Source organism: Excalfactoria chinensis, chromosome 1, assembly GCF_039878825.1.
Source record: "Excalfactoria chinensis isolate bCotChi1 chromosome 1, bCotChi1.hap2, whole genome shotgun sequence".
NCBI lineage: Eukaryota > Metazoa > Chordata > Aves > Galliformes > Phasianidae > Excalfactoria > Excalfactoria chinensis.
Genome location: NC_092825.1, coordinates 60138533 through 60154294, shown reverse-complemented (window position 1 = coordinate 60154294; position 15762 = coordinate 60138533). Strand labels below are relative to the sequence as shown.

The 15762-nt window shown below is 35.7% G+C and overlaps 1 long non-coding RNA gene across 1 annotated transcript in view; it reads right to left on the bottom strand.

Moving 5' to 3' along the window:
* The window catches only part of LOC140247714 (uncharacterized), a 29041-nt gene extending 19193 nt beyond the window's left edge, over window positions 1–9848 (bottom strand). Inside the window, exons 1-2 of the long non-coding RNA XR_011902762.1 lie at window positions 9709–9848; window positions 4993–5168 (exon numbers count right to left, since the gene is read on the bottom strand). This is a non-coding gene — a long non-coding RNA (uncharacterized lncRNA). The remainder of the gene's footprint in view (window positions 1–4992; window positions 5169–9708) is intronic.
* Window positions 9849–15762: the final 5914 nt, after the last annotated feature.

Genomic DNA, 15762 nt, shown 5'->3' with positions numbered 1-15762 from the left:
TGGAAAATTCCAAGCAGCTGTAACATAGACCTGGAATAGCACAGATACTGACTACCACCTATAGAAATTATTATACAATGAATAAAAGAATAAACATAAAATAATAAAAGTAGCAGTGGTCAGTGACAAATTTTGGGTCGTATCTTATCTAGCCTGTTTCTTCTCTCTTGTAAACATTTGAAAAGATTATTGTAACTGCCAAATATCTTTTTATTTATCAATCTCTAGTAACAGTTGAACATCAGTAAAGTTACTGCATGGTTATTTCTCACCCATTCAGTATTTAACCATAAATATGTCCAAGCTATGGAGGGAGTGAGGTAAGGAAGCAAACACTCTGGTTATAGGAAAAAATAAAAAATAAAAGATTTGTTATTTTAAAAGAAAGTTCATTTTCTATACAGCACAGCTCATGTATTAATTCCTTTTATCATGGAGAAATTGATGCTACCTACCGTTTGCTACAAATATTAAAGACGTTTTTAGAGTGACCTGAGACACAGGGTGGTGTAAAGACATCTATTTGAAAAAGTAAATGAAAAGCAAATAAGAGCTTTCTGAATAATTCTGACTCTCACCAGTGACCTGGGTATATCTTTTCAAACAGTGAAATGAGGGAGGCTGAGGGAAGACCATATCACCCTCTTCCAGAACCTGAAAGGCTCTTACAGTGAGAGTGGGACAGGTCTCTTCTCACTAGTGACAAGTGACAGGACGAGGGGAAATGGCCTCAAGTTGCACCAGGGCAAGTTTAGGTTGGATATTAGGAAGAACTTCTTTACAGAAAGGGTAGTTAGGTACTGGAATAGGCTCCCCAAGGAGGTGGTTGAATCGCCATCCCTGGATGTGTTTAAGAGCCATTTGGATGTGGTACTCAGGGATATGATTTAGTGGAAAGTTTGATGATCTTCAAGGTCTTTTAAAATCTGGGTAATTCTATGGAAGAATCTGCAGTTTCTGAGATTTTCACATTCAGTTAGAGTACCTTGGTTAAAATAATAATAATAATAATAATAGTAATAAATATATTAAAGGAAAAAAAGATTGCTGAAGTAGAAGATTATCTAAAAGGAAAGAAGATCAAATTTATTTTCTTACACAAGGGCTCTTTTTGCTACTGGCCATAAAAGTCAAAGCAAAGCTTCACGAAATCAGGAAACACAAACAGCTGTTATATTTTAGGTTGTTCTTACAAACTGAAATCAGTTACTTTTCTACAGTTCTGGAACATACTCCACAGTGTGGATTTTTGGTATTCAGATTTGATTTTCAAACAAATTCTCTATACTCCTCTAGTTGCACAGGGAGTAAACTTTAACTCCCTTCTTTTAACAGAACCCTTTACTAGGTATCACTTCATGTTTTTCTTTCGACAAATGAAGAGATCAATATATTACATAAATTACAGAGAGTTGACTGAATATTTACCTGTGGCTCACTGGGAAATGTATCCTGTCAGTATCTGCTCACTCATTTACCAATGTTGTGGCACCATGTTTGATACTGAATCATCCTCTTCAGATCACCAGACTCAAGTAATCTGTGCCTTAGAGAACTGGCAGATTGTTGACATTTGTGTTGTATTTTCCTCTTTACTTTCTATTCAAGACTATTTGTGCTCTGCATAGTAATTGTCCATGCACTGTTTTCCACATGATCATGGCCTTTGTAGTCTCACCATGGGCCTTTATCTAGGCTGCTTTAATTTATTATTTTTATGTGTGGGCTGTAATGAAATCCAGCGTCCTGGTGCTTTGCCAGCACAATCCAAGGATTACCACAACCAAAGGAAAAAGCCCTTGTGATACAAGGGTGTGTGATGGCTTTGAGTTTGTTGGGATACTATTGAAAGACTATGCTGGGTGAAGGGATCAAGACTTGGTGCCATCACCTCCATATTGGCTCAGACTTTAAGTTAATGTAATGGCCAATTCATTCCCAGGTTTTCTTGGAAAAAGATCTAGTTAATCCTGAAGGGATCTCAGGAGAAAATCCAGTACATACATCAAGTAGACAATCAGGGCAATAGATATAAAGTGAAATGCTGTTACCTAAATTGGCAGTATGAACACATGCTTCTACTCCACTTGGATCAAGAACTGAATGATAGTCAATTAATAACGTAATACCCAGCTGGTATGCTGTTATAAAGAGGAATGAAATGTATCCTCCTTCCTAAAGCTTCTGACGTGCTGTTCTGCTTGAAAGTACTAGGACTTAAAGTGTGCGTACTATGGAGAAATCTCACTACTGACATATATGCCCCATTTTAGTGGACCTGCAACCCACTGCAGATTTTAACTTGAAAGCCTGAAAAGATAATTGCTGATATGGCAACTGATAACAAAATACCAATTAGCAATTTTCAACATATGATTGAGATCCTGGAAATCTGCATATTACAAATCGTGTCCCATCCCAGAAGATTATCAGTCTTTGTGCAAGGAACTACAGTTAAGTCAGGTAATTCTTAGTGGTCCACAAGACACCAAAAAACACTGACTAGACATGACCTGAAAAGCCCAACATTTTGAGACTCTTCTCTTCCCACTACACTGAAATACACCACAATTAAAAACTTTCAACATACTGCCTTCCGCAGACAAAATCTCTGGAGCCACTGGTGTAAGCATCATAATTCCTTCATTTACTCGTGAAATGAGACAAATCACAGCTTAGGTCTTCAGCATCCTTCATATTGTTTCGGGATTTCTATATTTTCTTCTTTTTATTTTCATTTTGTAGGGCTTTTGTTTATTGTTTTCTTCTACTTTCTGCTTTATTCACAAGTATCTTGAGGAGGATGTATATTTGTCAGGTATGTGCATATGCTGGAAGATGGCGGGTTACACTGCTCCAGGAATCTATTCTAGTATCTTATGTGTGTTTCTTGTTTTGTTGTATAACCTGCTGTCCATATTTAGCTAGCAGGCCTTTGATGATAAGAATACAAAATTAAGGTATATTTTAGACAATTTTCCATTTTGATTGTTTATTATATCAGAGATAATGATGAAGCATGATTCATTACTGAGGACTGTAAACTCCCACCTTGCTCAAGGATCAGCCAGCACTTCATTGAGACTCCCATGTGGGTGGAACAGTCCCTGAGACCTCGCCTAAGGAGTATAATTCCATGTAATGAAATCAATTCTGTTAACGACCACAGCAATTACTTTTGTATTTGAAAACATGAAACTCTGTAGCCTCACTACTAGCTGAACTGTAGCCACCTCTGCAGCAGGAAGGAGGAAAAAGACAAAAGTGAGTGTATAACTATGATCACTTATTATTTGGTTGCACCCAAAATTAAAACATTCTGTGCAGAGAGAGACTGCACTCACTCTCCGCCCCCAATGTCTATCTTATTTATACACAAGAGGCTAAAACAGTATGGAGAAATACTGTATTATTCAATCTTATAATAAATTTCTGCAGGCAATATTCTGTAGTTCAGTTCAACCACTGGCCCCACTGGAGAGTTTTAGTGCTCTGAAGATTAAGATTAAATTCAGAAATAGCAAAGCCAAATTTTCTAGTTTTTCCAAGGAGCAGGTGGAGGATTATATATCTCTCTTATATGCACAAAATAAGTTTCCATTATTCAAGAGTTGTTCCGTAGATCAGTCACAGAGACAAGCGTGCTTTTTTTGCACTAAGTACAAACACTACCTTCATGACACAGTGAGGTTTTGATAAACAGAAGCCTTTTAAGTAACATTATAGAAGTAACCATTTTTCCTTCATACCCTTTCAAAGGGGCACTGGCATTTTCAAAATGGCACACATGAATTACATACCAATCTAATGATCATACAGTGCATTGGAAATTTACTCCTAAATGGCTTCTATTGTAGAAAGGCAGTCAATTTACATGTCAGAGTAAGGAGGTCTGAATAGAAGGAAAGTCTGAATATCCTCACTTACATCAGTTTAATTCCACAGACTTCATTGAAGTTATTCCTGATTTGTGCTGCTATAAATGAAAAGAGAATCAGATATGAAGCATTGTAATGTATGATGATGTATTGGTGATCAAAGTAGAGTAGCCTTGCATCAAAGAACAGTATGCATTACTAAGCTCATTTTGTTGTACTAAATGACTTAATTCTCAGACAAGGAATAGTCCCAAGCCGGATAGCTAAAATCAGTTCAAAAGTACACAAAATGTGGAGACAGATAGACAGAAGGGAGGGGGGGAGGGGGGGGGGGGGGAGGGGGGAAACAACACAAACAACCAGAGAATAAAGAGTTGGCATTTTTCTCTTTCCATCTGAAGATCTCAACACAATTTACTATATTGAATTATGTCATCTTCCTCACATTCCTTTAAGGAAAGCATTATATCAATTTGGAGATAATGAGGAGGTAAGATGTAAAGATTAAGGACATCATTTTCAGAATCACCTAAATTATTTGGGAGCATCCTAAAACATATCAAAAGAAACAGAACTTCAGAAGAGTGTTACACTAAAAAATACCAAGAAAAATATTGGAAGGAAGGAATCCCCACAATTTCTGAAAAATATGTCTAACAATATCCCTAACTGGGCACCATGGACTTCAGTGGACGCTTCTGGAAACATTAATCAGATCCAAATAAGATTGATCATAACCAGAGGGAAGGCTTGAATCTTTCAATTCAGTCTTACATCTTTATCACAATATCTTTCATCATTCTTTTTCTAGCTCAGCCATTTAACTAGGGCCATTTTATAATTTGACAGGCAGTTATCACAGGGGTACAAAACATCTGAGCAAGGATAGCTAGATCAGTAAATGATAAACCAGCTACACATTATTCCAGTTAGCTGTTGTCTCTTTTACTTTTCATATTATGTGTAAATTCATGATAAGCTCATGATATCGGTAGGTATCAATCACTCACTGCAACTAGCAAAACTTCCTGTTGCACTGAAATGGATGACTGGACAAAGCCTCTGTGTGGTCAGTGTCAGCAACAACTGTGAAACCTGTTTGTCTCACACTTACCTCACTTTCTTGTAAACCCTGCTGCCTCTAATAGCATACAGCTCTCAAGCAGACTCCGGGAGTACATGATGCTATGGGGTTAATGGACTCAGTTGCCAAGATTCAACAGCCAAATAGAGATGGGTGTCAGATCTCTCTATATAATCTCCCGTACATCCGGAGCTGGGAAATGGATTCTGTGCAAATGAAAGAGAGATAAAACTTAACCAAGTACGCCCTTAATGTTAAGAGCCTCAATCAAGACAATAATACCTCCATTTCGTAACTATGGGTTTCGCTTTACTTTAGCACCTGTTTATTAAACTCCTTGCTTCTCACATTCTGAAATGGAAATAAGCCAATTTTTGAAAGCGGTGGCAAAGGATTTCTCATCAGTAAGGGGCTCTAGGCATGGATGAAGAGAACTGATTACATGCCTCACCATTTCTCTCTGTATTTTTATGTGCTAACTGTACTGTTCTTTTCTGTTCTTGACCGGGATAGGTACTTTGGCAATGTTTGATTCCAGTACCTCTGAGTGTCGGGACCTGAAACTCCGCCACCTTCTTCAGTTTAAATTATGAAAAAATAAAGAAATAAAATCTGTATCTGACAGGGAAATAGAAAAATCCTTATCTTTGAATCTTTCAGAATTACCCTGGACAACGCACTAGAAAAGATTACATTGAACAGGGCTAATTCTTCACTGGCATAGAGATGGACTAGATAAATGAATCAGTCTTTTCTGTATCTAATTTCTATGATGGTAAGGCATTAACGTTCTGACCAAGCAATTTACATTGATTTACAATTACAATTTATAAATCTGTGGGTGCATACATCAGGATTTCAGATCGGCTTATATAATATGTATAAATATATTTTCATTTTACTTGTTAATGTATTGCAGATGAGGATGTAAATCTGACATGAACACAAGTTTACCTAATTGTATTTCATTTAAAATGACAGTCACTCCTGTACAAATGAGTAGCAGAGGACTACAGCACAGGACTTGCTCTGTTCTTTAGCCCAGGGTTAAACTCACAAGACAAATTTGCATCGTTTACTTGTCTTCTGACATATTTCCTCTTGATTACTTTCTTATCCTAAGAATACATGCCTTTTGATGGCCAGATCCTCTGCTGTAATGCAACTAGAGCACCCTTCAGCTTAATTCATCATCTTTAATAAAGTTAGGCTAGTTTTCAACATTTGAGGATTTGAGGTGAAAACTTTGTTCCAATTAAACCAATAAAACATTTTCTATTGAATTCGAGGATTTCATCCTTGGCCTTTCTATGTACACACATTTTTTTAAGACCAAAGTGATATACAACAGCTCTGTACAACTTGCACGTAGCAGATCCTTTTAAGGAAAGAGTAGAAAGCTCCTCAGACAGTGCACATCCTGTTTCCTTGTGAATAGGTTCAGAATGTTTATAAAACAAAATATAGGATGAGTTATGTCAAAGATTCATATAAATTGTCACCATTTATAAATATTTCTGACATCCTTTGGACTTAAATTAACAACGAAAATTTCTGTAAGCCTGTCAAGGCAGCGATAGTCTAGTTTTATATCAGCTAGCACGTAGAAAACTTTTTAAGTCCTTCTAGTCTGTGATCATATTTTTGAATGAAGGGTTTCACATAAAACCAAAATGACAGTGGACATTTAACAGGAAAGGACCAAAGCAATAAATGTCCAAAGAGCAGCTGGATCCTGTTTCAGCCTGCTTGGGCTGTACCAAATAACTGACAGTCTTATTGCCTTTCCATTTTACACAAAAGTACAGTTAAAAAAAAAAAAAAAAAGTGGTATCTTCTGGAAGCTATTCCATGTAGGACGTAACTCATATTCTGGGCGGGGTAATATTTTATTTGAGCAGCAGATAGTGGATCCATAGGAGTATACTGAGAGATGTGGAAATTAAAGACACAAAAATTATATGTAGGGCCCAGCACTACTTAAATCCACAATGTTTTTTTCTCTCTACTCCCAGGGGAGTTGAAACAGGCCCCTTGGAGAGAAATTCTGGTTTCTTTTGGCCCTTTGTATTAACAAGACCATAATGACAGAGTATGAGCTTGACACATTCATCAAGACTGATAAAAAGACAGTGATGTATGTGTAACTGTTTATCAGGAAGTATTAACTTGAAGCTGTTTTTTAATGTACACAATTTCTTGTTTAATACCTTAATTTAATAGCAATTTTATATCAGTTTTCTATTTTCAATGAGCTTTCCTCTCCTCCTCCTGCTCAAATTTTTAAGGGTATTATTTATTAACAGTGAAGACTTTATCCTGTAAGATCAAACACATAGATGTCTGACATCAGAGAGTTTTTAAGCCCCATAAACATTTACTCTTGCAAGCACCTTCACAGATATAAACAACCCCTGAATTCAACACCTGGTGGAATCAAAGCAAGCCAGAGAGAGAAGGGGCCCTCAAACTTCCACCTATGTGCTTCTGCTTATATCTTGTTACTTCTGCTAATTTTACTGCAAAACATAAAGTAAACTCTGAATTCCAATGTAATATAAATGACATAATTTAATGTGACTAAGAGATATACAGATGGCATTGCATTTCCTCTGCAGTGTGGAGAGGTCAGACAGCAATTGGCTATAACACAAACTAAGCTAATACCGAGCTACGGGCTGCCAGATCGTAGTCCTGCTTACTAACAGCCTATACTATGTGAAGTAATTGAGCATGCAGCAACCTTCTCAACTGTACTTAAGTGATGCTGTTGGAAAATGTCAACGTGCTCCAACTTAACAGATCTTCCTGTAAACATTAAATATTATAAAGATTTTCATAATTAGGGGTACAGAAGGAATAATCTTACTGAGTATGCCTAGAACTACAGCTCCTTTAAGAAAATGGTAAAAAATAAATCTAGAAGTTTGAAATAAGCCACTTTTACTGTTACCTTTGATATAAAGACACAAAAAAATAGGGTTTTTTTTGTTTTTACTTCTAAGTAAGAGTTCAAAATATAACTAATAATATTGAAACTGCTGCAAAATTTTCTAATTTCTATTAAGAATTCCCATTTAAAGTTTATTCAGAGGGAAGATGATTTAATAATGTTTCATTGCAGAAAGTCTAAACAAATTGGAAGATGAATCCATTTACTAGGATCCTGGTTAGTCTGTTTCACTTCAGAAATGTAAAAAGGGGTTTAATGGTATCCCATTCATGCAGTTATGGGATCTTCCACTACATGAAAGCAAAAAAGGAAGAGAGAGGATCCAACAAGACAGATGATCAAGCTGTGCTTGACTCCCAAGACTGTGAGCACTCTAATGCACTGGGGTGTGATCAGGAGGCACTACAAAATAATAATAATAATAATAATAATAATAATAATAATAATAATAATAATAATAATAATAATAATAATAATAATAATAATAATAAATATTTCACAATAAAATCATCTCAACAAGCCCACTTATCCCCAGGGAATGTGCAAAGATATTTTAGTCTCTACACTCATGGGCACTAGATAATTAGGTATTTGTAAACCAGCTGTTCAAATCTAAAACTACTCAGTTAACTTGTAATAATAACAAGTAATTGCATTCTGATCAGTAGAATCAGCAAATAGAAGAGCACAGACAGCATGGAATTGTCCTCTACAAGCACTCAGCTCTGTGTAACTCTCTGAAGATGTGCTGGAAAAATCACTTGGATTTGCTGCTGTGGATGAGGCTCAGCCCACATGAGGTTAATTTCTGGTTCGAACTTGGAAGTAACTTGTCTCTCTAATGTGTGTACACCTGAAGAGAGGACTTCCAAGGAGTGCATGCCCAATTAGCTCAGTTATGGTAACTCACAGTACAACTGTAACATGAACATGTTCAGTTGTGTTCTCTGATACTGCTCAGCCACCTGAACCCTAGGGAGGCTTGAGATGAAAGTCTGAGCAGTGTTGCCAACAGCTGACATTTTTGCATACATTTCAGAATACTTGGTACATTTCTTAAAACACCAAATCTCCAAATCAAAGGATTATTATAGGATATAAAATGTTACTGAAAAAGCAACAGTGTTTGTAGATCTGGTTGCTTCAGAGAAAAGCATAAAAGTTTGCATTAGGAGAAAATGATAGAAAAAATCATCCAAATTAATAATTTTAAAGGCAATCTAATGTTTTCTTGAAGCCTGAATCATCCTTTGGAACATCTGGAGCTGTCAAAATTAAAACTGACTGTAGAAAGATCACACAATTCTAAATGACTGTGCAATGAAATGTTTGATGAAATTAAAAGTTAATAAATGCAAAATAATGCATATTTTAAAAATAGTGATAACTATATACATGGCAATTACAATTAGTAATACAAAGCAGATCTTGAAATTACTATGTTTGATCGGCAATATCAGCTCAGTGATCAGTGCTGGTCAGAACGCAAACAAACATCAGGAATGACTGAGAAAGGAATATAGATTAAAATAGAAAACATCATAATCTTGATCCAGCACCTCCACATCTTGACACTGCAGGCAATTCTGTTTCCTTCCATATAATATAGTAGGACTAGATAAGACACAAGGAAGGTCACCCACGTTCCTGGAGTTATTGAACAACTCATTCACTAGCATAAGCGAAGATGAATAAACATCGGAAAATATGAAAGCTTTTTCTGAAGTTAAGCAAACTCATATTTGCATCTATGTTAAATTTTGCAAACACAGACAAATGTATGGTGTACTTACCAAGTTTCTTAGGCAGGTAATTTAAAATACTTTGCTAATATTCACCCCAAACACTTTTTAAAGCTAATCCAATTGACTCATGCCAGGAGTACTTTCATCCTGCCTTTTTAAAAGAGAAGGTCTTCTGGGTGATTTTCTTGACCCATTGCAGCTTTGATAGATCTGACTTTGAGCATCATTTGCAAATAAAAATATATTTTTCAAGTCATTCAGGCAAGATGTGTGGGCAGTGTTACACTTCTGAAGAGTGGGTGGCAGATGAAATTCACAAGTAGAACATATGCTGCTTTCGCTAAAAGCAATGCATTCAGCATGCCAGGCCAGTCCTTTTGGCATTTCGGCTACCAAAATCTATAAAGGCATTCAAAAACACCTTTCAAATATGTTGTTGTAACAATGCAGCACCCCTTTCACCCCAGTGGACACCAACAGTTATACGTCTATTGCAAATCTAAATGGGCCAGATTTTATTCTCCTCCTTCCCTAATTCTGTGCACTGCTCTAACAATCAGTTCATACAAATCATGTAGAAAATTTGGCTTTTAGCTCTCTTTTTTTTCCTCTGTCTCATAGGTCATTTCATATACGACATCGCGCCTCTGCCCATTCCAAGATTTTGTTATGCTACTGCGATCCCCTGGTGAAGTAGTTTCATCTTAAACCAGAAACTACTCAAGCTAAATGCCAGTCTTCAATGTTTCAAATTTAGAATCTTTTTGAGGTGCTTGCTCTCAGAGTGCATTAGCTGGCTGCAATGCTTGATTAGCAATGCTCTTTCTGAGTGGTATATTTACTCCCAGGAGCACTTTATCATTTATCATACTTATGTTCATTTCACTCTTATCCCAATTGTGGCAGCTTTCATGTAAAATGGAAAAGAAAAAAAGAGAGAGAGAGAGAGAAAACAAGATTAATACCTTCTTAGTAAACCCCTAACATCACACAAGGATTCACACATGCGCTCACACACACACTTCAGAGACAAACATTTTTTCTGCTGCTTCTTTATGTTTGGCCTTTTCCTTTTCTTCATCCAAGCTATCTGAGTGTAAACACTTGGCAGAGCTGTGAGAATATATCAAGCAGTATAGAAATCTACATATCACCAGAGATCCAAGAGAAACAATAGAAAATCAGGCCAACCATCTGGTCTTACACAATGCTCCATTTCAAAAGGTATCTCTTCGAGGACCCTGCTACTGATGTATAACATGATTTTGGGTCACAGTCATTCTGACATCTCTGTTACAGAGATTGTCTATGCTCGGTTGAGTCAGAGTTTTGGAATATAAGTTAACTAAGACAGACATTTTCTTTCAATCTTTTGTCTTACAGGAACAGTTGAACAATTGACACCATCTGTTTTCATAAGAAGCTACTTTAGCTAGGCCTGCAATGGGTGGTACATTCCCCACGAGTGCAGCTGAATGTGAAAACCACATTTGTTTTACATCAGAAGACATGGGAATAACTGAGCTACTTGAGCATCATGGAAGACAGCTGAGTAAAGGTAACTCTTCATATAAATGTGCATTTGAGAGGGTAGGTTGGGAAAGGTAATAATATTAATTTCTCACAAATTCCCCTAACAGAAGAAAAACAATATTTTATCACCTAGGGAATATTCTATTCCAATCTCCTTAGTCCCAAAGAGAAACTTTTAATTTTAATTTAGAAACTTCTAATGGAGTGCAAAGATCTTAAGCTAATCTAAGTTTTTCATGTGCTCTGGGCTGGCAGATTGTGGGAGTACCATAACCATGAACTATCCTTCATTTACAGCTATCTAATTAGCTTACTAAGTTATATTTCATATTTCTGACTTACCACAACTAACTTTAACATAAACTGTGTATCTTACTATCTAAAATGATAGTGTTATGTATATATTAAATTATGTCTTATATGTAAGAAAAAAAAAAAGTACAAGTATTCAGCAAAAGGAAGCTACACTATATCTATTTCAGGTCTGTGGTTTTTAAATTCTGTGACATGTAAAGAGCTAAACTACTCAAAATAGACTGAGAAAAAAAAATTGTCTAAGAAGGGCAACACTGTGCTTAGGAGAGTTAACGGGGTCCACAAAACACCAGTTCTATAGTCATTATAAAATCACTGTAGCATTAAGACAGCTACTTCCAAAAAAGTGCTTTGGAGATAATTTGGTTAACGTGTTTACACTTTTCTGGTTAATTCCAGCCATTTCCAACCAAAAGTTGTCAAGTCACTTTTATGAGAAATGATGTTTTTAATGGCACTTCAAGACAAGAGTCACAAAGTTTTCTCTTCTGCATTTATACAGAAGGACAGCAAATAAGATATTAGGCTCATTCCCTGGACCCACAAAATTAGGTTCCATATCATCAAAGGGCAGAAATCATCACAATTCTATGCAAGTTCCATCACAGTGTGTACGCCAGTTATACTCACTTAAGTCAGTGAAAAATCATAACTAATCTGTCTATTAAGATATGATCTGCACTGTGGAAAAAAACTGTATGTTCATTTTACTTCATCATCCTCTTCCTCTTTCTTTGAGACACTGTCGTATCCTCTCCAATCAACTGCTTCCCCAAAGTTTGTTTAGCTCATTTATTTTTCCTTTCTCCTAATATGTCTTCCAGCCCCGAGGACTTCCTTGTGGTACATTATAGTAGCTAGAAGATAAGAGGAAATGACAAAAACAACCCTACTAAAGTTCATAATTTCACTTTAAGATGATATAGATCCTATGTCTTCTTAGACTTGGAAGCTAAGCTCAAGGCATGGATATGGGAGAGCCCAAGTAGCTGCTAAGTGACCTACAGGGAAAAACACTGGAGAAAAATACCAAGGAGGGCAATCATTCCAGTGCCTTTGCTGGGTGCTCCAGACTCCTACTGGACAGAGAGCACCAAAATCTGGATCTTGAGAGATACAGACAAGTTACTGTGATATCAAGGCACCTATGAAAACTCATACCAGCTAAAAGAATTTGCCTTTTTTTTTTAATTTATTTTTTTATTTTTAAATCGACCCTGATTTTCAAGTTCAGAACTTGATATATCTATTAATGATCTAATATCTCATAAATTAATAATAATAATGTATATAGTAAATGACCAGATGTCTGTATATAAGGTTATTCACAGTTTTTTACATGCACAAGATTATTTTGCCACATAAAATACACTATTTCAGCAGTTATGTTCTTAGTATTTTCATGGATAAAATAGATGCTACTCAGTGGTAAAAAAAAGAAGACAGTAAGGTCAGAAAGAATATTTTAAAACTTTTACCTGATAGGAAAACAAACAAAATTATTTCTGCTCCAAGAAGCATTTATCTTAACAAAATTTAAAACACTGTACCAAAAATAATTGTCTTGCATTTCAAAAATAAATATTTATATTATTGTCTAGTAGCAAGAAAAAAAACTCTCATCTCTGATTATTTAAATGGGGTAATTTCTGAGACATCAAATATAGCTCAAGAATTAACGTGATGATGTTTTTGCCAAGGAAATGAGACAAGGACTGTGGGTTATAATAAAATCTATATTGAAAGTGAATCTGCTATGCAAAATTCAGTGTATTTGAGTTTGAACATTCCATATTTACAATCACAGTGCCCTGCATTATTTAGGTACAGATTTTGTTGTCTGTCTAATAATATATGTATACACACACACACACATACATATCCTCATCTAACTTCAGCCTTACAACATCTTTGCAACAAATCACAAGTAAAGAACTGAGGCACAAACACTAACTGAGATCAACTGAAAGACTAAACTGATCAACTGAAAACTAAAATGATCAACTGAAAACTAAAATATATCTAAAAATGTGGGTCAGAAGGGTGCATATAAGAAGTGCTTACTACAATTTTCCAGTTCACCACCATAGATTAACTACCACTGAAGTGGTTGAATCTGAGCATTTAAAAATGTAGTCTAAACTGTTTAGTTTTAGTAGTAAAAGTAGTGTTAGAGCAGAAAACTAAATCCAAATTTCCAAAAGCCTATAAAAAAGAGGCTGGGCATTGCTTTTCTCCAAAACCAGTTTGAAACTTGGCTTTTGCTTGGTTCAACTTGAAAGAAAGAAAATGATGATGAACTTAGTTTAATTTGACAATGGTTCAATTTAAAATTATTTTTAGTTGTAGGAAATTTCAGCTCTGGCTCTGAATGGACAGTAAAGAGAAGATGAAGGTTGGCAAGCTGACGGTTGCTGGCCAAAACAAATCTCTGTTCACACACTGATGGTCCTTGAATGTGGTCCTTGGACAACCAGTAATGCTGAATTTGCTGAGGAAGATATTGGGGAATTGATTTGAATGCCATAATGAGTATATCTGCTCAGTTCCCTCGGCAGTTAAAAATAAAGTTAGAAGAGCAACTAAGAAACTTTAATAATGATATAAGGCAATGGTTTATGTTCAGTTTTGTTTACATCAGTTAAAAAGTTGGAGGAAAAACATAATAAAGGGCAAACCAGGGTAGATGAATTCTCCATTTAAACATCATTTCTCTTTTCTTCAGATATATTTCTTTCTTAAAACCATTTTCCCAATAACTCAGACAAATATTGATCTCTAGATTAGTCATAATGAGTGCACTGAACACACTCAAAATGAAAAGTCAGATGACATAGAAGCCAGATTTTCAAGTAAAAATTCACATTACCAACTTTAAAATTTGCTATTCAGGAAAATTTTCTATTATTAACTTGCATTTTGCTGTTTCTGTGAAATTTATGGTTAATATATGAATGATTTTACAGGGATATTTACCAAATGCTAGCACAAAGTGAAGTTTAAACAACCTAATAAAAAGTTGGGAAGAGATTATGAAGGTACTCAAAATTCACAGGACAACCATAGCTATGTCACCCTCTTTTCTATTCCTTTTCCTCTCAGTACCCAGAAGATGTTTCAGGAACACTTAAATAATAAATAATAATAATTAAAAAAAAAAAAAAAAGCAATAAAAACGAATGAGATAAATATAAAATACTGCTTTGCAGTCATACTTAGATGTTGGAAAATAGTGACAGAAGCACTTAAAACAATTTTTAATGATTTATAATTGCTAATAGTGCATTCAGAGCTTTTTGCTAATTTTCTTAAGTACTTGTATAGTTTTAGATTTCCATTAAGTTCATACAGACTTAAAAGACACAGAAAGAATTTTATAGATTGAACTGTACAGACGAGTTCCTTTATTCAAGATGTTTCAAATTTTACAATAGCAGATGATTATATCACAGAGGTCAAAAGTCTCATGAAGAACACAACAGCAAGTACCTTTCTTTGACCCTAACTTGCCATGAAAAAAGTACGCAATAATGTGAAGGATGCCAGGGCAGGGAAAAGACAAGCAGAAGAATCGTAGAATCAGACATTTGCAGGGATTGGAAGGGACCTCTGGAGATCTAGTCCACTCCCACTGCTAAAGCAGGTTCCCTAAGCAGGTAGCACAAGAAGGTGTCCTGGTGAATCTCTGTATCTCCATGAAGAAGACCCCAACCTCCCTGGGCAGCTTGTTCCACTGCTCTGCCATGCACATTCTCCCCTCAAACTGTTATGTTTGCTATGTAACACTGATGTAGTTTCAATGGGAAGGCTTCACCTTTCTCTACAAATTGCTTTTGAATTCTATTGGCACTAAAACAATACACAAAAATATGTAGTGAAGAAAATATATGGAACAGAGCAGGTTGAAGCTCTTGGAAAGGAGGTTCTATGTGTATACTGTGCTTGTCAGAGAACAACATGAAACTCATTTTCATGTTGTGGATATGTTAAAAACTGAATACTATCAGCATCCTGACCTGGGGTTTCAACCACTATCTACTGAAAGAAAAAGAAACTTTTTTTTTTTTTTTTTTTTTTTTTTTTTTTTTTTGGACAGGTTAATAAAAGAAATAGAAGGCATTTTATTATTTTCTGAACAATTCAAGTGTTGATCAATATTGTGGCAGGAGGCCAAGCTAGACTGAAGATGGCTTGTTCCGTTATGCCGACTGCTGTATTCTTACCATAGAATGCCAGCAATTTTTATCCTTTCCT